Source organism: Poromitra crassiceps (assembly GCF_964638095.1).
Source record: "Poromitra crassiceps genome assembly, chromosome: 5".
NCBI lineage: Eukaryota > Metazoa > Chordata > Actinopteri > Beryciformes > Melamphaidae > Poromitra > Poromitra crassiceps.
In genome coordinates, this window is record NC_139642.1 from 27450416 (window position 1) to 27456623 (window position 6208).

The following is a 6208-nucleotide window of genomic DNA, read 5'->3' on the forward strand; positions in this document are numbered from 1 at the left end:
CCTTCAGTAGAGCAGCATCATAGATTGGTTTCTACTAGTGTTGAAAGACCAGACAGAGAACAAAACCACACAAGTGAATTCACTGGGAAGTTTTCCCCGTCAGCTAGCACACATGAATGCACACGTACATGCAATTACATTAGAGACATTATTTGGTCCATTCACACAGAAGCATCAGAGGTCAGCCAGATTACCAAGTGAAGTAACACGGAGATGAAGGCAACACACACATTTGCATTCTCAACAAGGTTAAAAGCACTACGGGGAGAGAGAAAGGTCAAATCATAAGCCAAACCATTACAGCTACATTAAAACAGAGATTCATTTCTGTGACCTATAGTTGACTTGCTGCATGTCTGGGAGCTGGTCTTCAGCACAGGGGAGAAAAAGGGGCTTGAGAGTAATATGCTTGGGTTTGGACTGGAAGGCCAGCTTTGCCGGAGCAGCTCTGTGGGCTGTAATCTATAGGCTGGATTGGTAACCAACGGTTACCGGGATAAAGTGGCTAAACGAGGTTTAGCGGCTCGCAGGTCAGCGGGGATATAGAAGCTAATTCCTAATGTTTCATTATCTAGCACCTGCAGCCATTGTCTTCCAAATGAAAGCAATTACTGGTGAAATAGAGCCAACTAGTGGGGAGATTGTGCGCCGGCCAGTGTGTTTATCTCGGTGTGTTTATCTTTGTGTGTGTGTGTGTGTGTGTGTGTGTGTGTGTGTGTGTGTGTGTGTGTGTGTGTGTATGTGTGTGTGTGTGTGCGCACCTGCATTTTTGCATGCGTATGTATATACACAGATTTGCCGGGGCCAAGCATCAGGCAGGCAAAATGAGCCATCTACATAGAGCTGCCCGTCAGCTGTCCACTGATAACTAGGAAATGGAACGGAGCAGGTTGTCAGGGGCAACAGGGCGGTTAAATATCGGCGGTGATCAAACGATCAACTTGTTGAAGTGTTGTTATGAGAGGGACACACATGCAGCCATGTGGGAACTCTTTATCTTCCACTTGTGTGTCAATAAGCAGCAGTGCTGCTGCACTCGACTGAACAAGCCCATATTTTCTTTCCTTTGTGCAGAAATAACCCCATTAGGGACGGGGATATCAAGCATGCCAAAACACTGCAGCCAGATATTTTTCAGATGCCGTCGAAACTCATATTAAATTCACAGCGAGAGGGTGAAAGAAGTTTAGTGGGCATTTGTTATGATAAACGAACCCCGCATTTAAGCTTCCACAGAGATGAAAATTCATTAAAAGTGTCTCTAATCACGTGCGTATTGCATATCAGCGTCAAATAGGACGAGGAGGAGGAAGGAGAGGGGGGCGTGAGGGTCTCATATTTTTTTGCATGATTCAAAGCGGTCTGTCTTAATATCCGTCAGTCTATCCTAAATGGGTATCAGGCGGCTGTGGCTCAGGCAGTAGAGCGGGTCGTCCACTAATCAGAAGGTCGGTGGTTCGACCCCCGGCTCCTCCAGTCCGCATGTCGAAGTGTCCTTGGGCAAGACACTGAACCTCGAATTGCTCCCGATGGCTGTGCTAGCATCCTGCGTGGCAGCTGGGCCGCCTTCGGTGTGTGAATGGGTGAATGTAGGCACATTGTAAAGCGCTTTGGATAAAAGCGCTATATAAATGCAGTCCATTTACCATTTACCATGATGATGACGATAGCTGTCAGGGCGGATGGGAGCGGTGGAACACTAAAGGGCCATGTCAGTAGTGGATTGTGGTATAGGGAATATCACTGCCAAGACCCCCTGGTTGGCACTCTGACTCGGGGTAGCAGCAGCAGTGCTGTGTGTGTGTGCTGCCATGAGTGGTCCTGTTTGCTGGTCTAGTTTGGTGCGTGCTGCTGAAGCAGCGTTTTGCTAACTGCTCTGCCCTGCTTGTCCTCATCTTTATCTCCCACCAAGGTGCTGTTATTAAGCATGAAGAGTGCTGTGGAGAGAAGTGCTGCGGAGACGGCCGTGAACAGATGGCGCAGACGACGGCAGAAGAGCAGATCAGAGTGAGAGTGAAGGGAGACGGATCACAAGGATGACAGGAGAACAAGAGGTGGCTGTGCTGTTGACACGTCTCGACTGTGGTGCTGTGTAACGCTGTGTGCTGTAAGACCCCGAAAGATTTTACCAGGCTCCTCTGGTAGAATTCTAAAACCATTTAGTGATCCAAAGTCCTTACGTGATATGAAATTAAATCAACAAATTAGAAATCTGACAGACAACGACACACAACATCAACCAAACAAAGAGATATAAACTTGGTGATTGCAATGTGTGACGTAAAATAGTGTGGTTTTTACATTTGGCTTGAACTCAACTAGCAGGAATTCACATTAGCGTAAGTTTGACATGCGGCTATCTCCTGTTTGTGTGGTGTGAGGAGGTCAAGGTGCAGGACACCAGTGCATCACTAGCAGACTTCAGGCTTACCTCTGATTCATAACGGTATGCATAAGGAAAACAGTATTGAGTGTATCCAACAACTCTAAATCAATGACAAATTGACTAGAGCGAACAATTAATACAATCAATCAAACATTTTATTTATTATAAACCTCTCCCAGTCCAGACAGCACTATATTTAACCGAGTGGACTGGGATTGCTCCTTAGACAGTGAGCTCAGACAGGCAGTCTGTTCACTGTTTATTCTGAATGCATAGTGTGTTAGCAGGTGTGTGTGTGTGTGTGTGTGTGTGTGTGTGTGTGTGTGTGTGTGTGTGTGTGTGTGTGTGTGTGTGTGTGTGTGTCAGTATTATTTCTAAAAGCCTGCCAGCAGCTGTCTGTGCTGTCAATCATCCACAGAGGGGCAGCAGCATGCCTGGGTAACCCCGTGTCAAGGGAGCAGCAGAGCTGTGGAGGAGGCAGCAGGTAGGTGGACTGCATTAAACTGTACTGTAGTGCCTATATCCAAAGCGCTTTACAATATGCCTACTGTACATTCCCCCATTCACGCACACATTCACACACCGATGGCGGCAAGCTCCCGTGCAGGGTGCTGCCGGCCGCAGCCATCAGGGGCAATTTGGGGGTTCAGTATCTTGCCCAAGGACACCTCGACAGGCGGGGATTGAACCACGATCTCTTTTAAGCCAAAGCGATTAGTGGACAACCTGCTCCATCTTCTGAGCCACAGCTGCCAGCCGGGTAGATCAGATGACTTCTGGCAGAGCAAAACACTTTGAGCACAGGTGGTAGTTACTATAGTGGGAGAGGTAGGAGGACATTGGAGACTTTGGACCTCATTGATGAAGCGATAACCTAACAAATGTGTACATTGTTGATTTGCAAAATCAGCACAAAAAAAAAGGCAGGGGGGCGTAGGGAGAGGAAAAAAATCATAGGAGCTTTAGGAGATGTAGTATGCATATGTAGTTAACGGTGTATGTGAAGTATGTATGTGACCCAGTAACGTTATAGGATGTATGATGTGTATACATGTAGTTAGTATGTATGATGTAATATGGCATATGCTGGTACTATGAGACTTGACGGTAATAAAGGGCTATATAAATAAAGATTGGACTCCATTGTGAATAGAGGACTGGATGGAGGCACAGGTGAAGCATGTGAAGGGGATGAAGTAACACAGGGCTGCTGTTGTGCAATGCCACAGCTTGGTGGACATCTTGTGAAGAGGGAGCGATGGGAGAGTAGCAGACACCTCAGGGTGAAGGTTAGGTATCAAAAAGTAAACCTGCCATAACAAACACTGTCAGAGTCAGACCCAGCCTCAGGTGTGACTACAAAGTTTGATGTGTGCAACTTGTCCTGGCTGTCCGCCTCCACGCATTTCGCTGCGGTGTTTTAATGTTTTTTTTTATTAGGGAGGGTGGGAGTTTTATAGAGGTTTATCATCACATTAAAATCCCAACACTGGGACCTGGTGCGTTTAAGGCAAACAGAAGGACGGAGGGGAAAGCAGAGGGTACGGAGAGGGGACCACAATTTATATCCTGTTGTTTTATGAGCCCATTACAGTAAACAAACCAAAATATGAAGGAAACCCGGGCAATAAAAACGTGTCTGTGTGTCTCTGCTCCGTCTTAACACGCAGATGGGACAGCTTATTCATTTCACCTTGTATCGCCCCTGTGCTCGCTCCCCCCTGGGGTATGCTCCATGCTACGCCTGTGGCTAGAGGAGCTGCTAAGGGTTATGCAGTCAAAGATTTCACCTATAGGCACTAGCGCCTCCTCTGGTCGGTCGGGGGGCACCTGTTCGGGGCGGAAGGGAGCTGGTGGGAATAGTGTGATGCTGCCGGTGAAGCTCCCCGCTGTCAGGTGAAAAGAAGCGGTTGGCAACTGCGCATGTGTCGAAGGAAGCATGGTGCTAGTCTACGGCTCTCCCCCGATCGGCAGAGGGTGGAGCAGCGACCGGGGCAGCAGGGGGTAAATTGGCCAAGTACAATTGGCTCCTTGGTATTCTCACTGAAGGAGACTACCCATTGTCATTTCAATTCTCACTATTGCTTTCTTTGCTATCATGTCACTCTCTTAGTCTCTACCCCCTTTTCTTCTCTTTCTACCTAAATTCATTCTCATTTATGCTCTCTTCCTGCCCATCCCTCCCTCTGCCCCCTGTCTTTTTGTCCAATATGGCTGTGCTTTGCGGATAGTGTGAGGGCAGACATGTCAGATGTTACGGTTGATGGCCGCAGGGGCGATCTGAGGAGGGCTGTTGATTGGCCGCGGTCACAGAGTGACGTTCATAACAACATCATGCTGCCTCTCGGGCTCTGCAGGTTGTCTGAGTTTATGTCAGTATGGTTTGTGTGAGACTGTGTATTACAGTGAGTGTTGTGTGTGTGTGTGTGTGTGTGTGTGTGTGTGTGTGTGTGTGTGTGTGTGTGTGTGTGTGTGTGTGTGTGTGTGTGTGTGAGAGAGAGAGAGAGAAAGAGAGAGACTGTGTCAGAGGAATTAGGGTTCTGATCCGACTTACAAAATTTACATATCATAGCAGAGTGGAGTGGAGTATTGGCAGGTCTGCACACTCTCCGAGTGCACTTGTAGTTCTGTCTGGGGTCGTATGTGGCCAGACAGTCAATAAAGCTGCTACTGCCGGTGTCTAGTACCCTCTGGGCAGCTACACACCCCCCTAATTAACTGTCTAATTAGGCACCTCTCTCTCACCTCTGTCTCTCTCTCTCTCTCTCTCTCTCTCTCACACACACACACACACACACACACACACACACACGCACACACACGCACACACACACACACACACACACACCACAGTCCAATTCACAGTGGGGGATATTGGAATGATGTAATCACCATAGGCATACATCAGGGTTGCAGAATCTCTGGTTATTGCACATGGCCGTGTGTTGTCGAGGTGTAGAGTGAAATGAGAGGGAAGGTTTTGATGACAAAAGTCTGTCAGGCTTGTCGGTCTGGGTTACATCTGGATTCATACCTCTAAAAGCCATAATACATGGGAGACATTTTGAAATACCTTGGTAATACACATTTTTGCCAAAATTGTGTTTGTTTTGTTGTTGTTTTTTAAACTATATATATATATATATATATATATACTGTAGGTCAGGGCTATTCAACTAAATTGTTCAGGGGGCCACATTGTCAGAAACCTAAGGGGCCGGGGGCCGGACCCCGAGCCATTATATGTACACTTGACACAACCCACCACCACATTTTCGCAGCCGTGCTGGAACTATTATTAAATAGGGGGTGCTGTAAGGAATGCGGGCAGCGGCGAAGAAAATTTGATGTTTTTTTTTACTTTTATCCATATTTAGAAGAATATTTATTTTATTTTTAAAGGTCCCAATTCGTGCAGCTGTAACCTCTTAAAAACGTGTGTCTCTGGTCCATAAAACATGATTCTGGATTAATTTGTCGAAAATATAGCAACCCCGTTTGTTGTGACAGAGTTGTCCCTTCCTCATCTCGTTGCGTCCCAAGAATGGTCTGTTTCTATAATATATTCAGAACTAACAGTTCCCATTGGCCGCTGAAGGAGAGCCCGCCCCAGGCTCCCAGCGGCCAATCAGATTAGTGTCTGTGGACCAGCACGCTAGGTTGTGTCCACAACTAACGTTAGCAACGCTACGCTAAAGAGGACATCTCAAAATGCCTAGACTTACCGAATACAGATACACACCTACATACAGAGAGAGAGAGAGAGAAGAGACAGATACACACTACATACAGAGAGGGAGAGAGAGAGAGAGAAGAGAGACA

At 47.0% G+C, this 6208-nt stretch overlaps 1 protein-coding gene across 1 annotated transcript in view; it reads right to left on the reverse strand.

Moving 5' to 3' along the window:
- Positions 1 to 6208, reverse strand: part of grik4 (glutamate receptor, ionotropic, kainate 4) — a gene marked incomplete at both ends in the record, with an annotated part of 259314 nt that overhangs the window by 9257 nt on the left and 243849 nt on the right. The window lies entirely within an intron of this gene.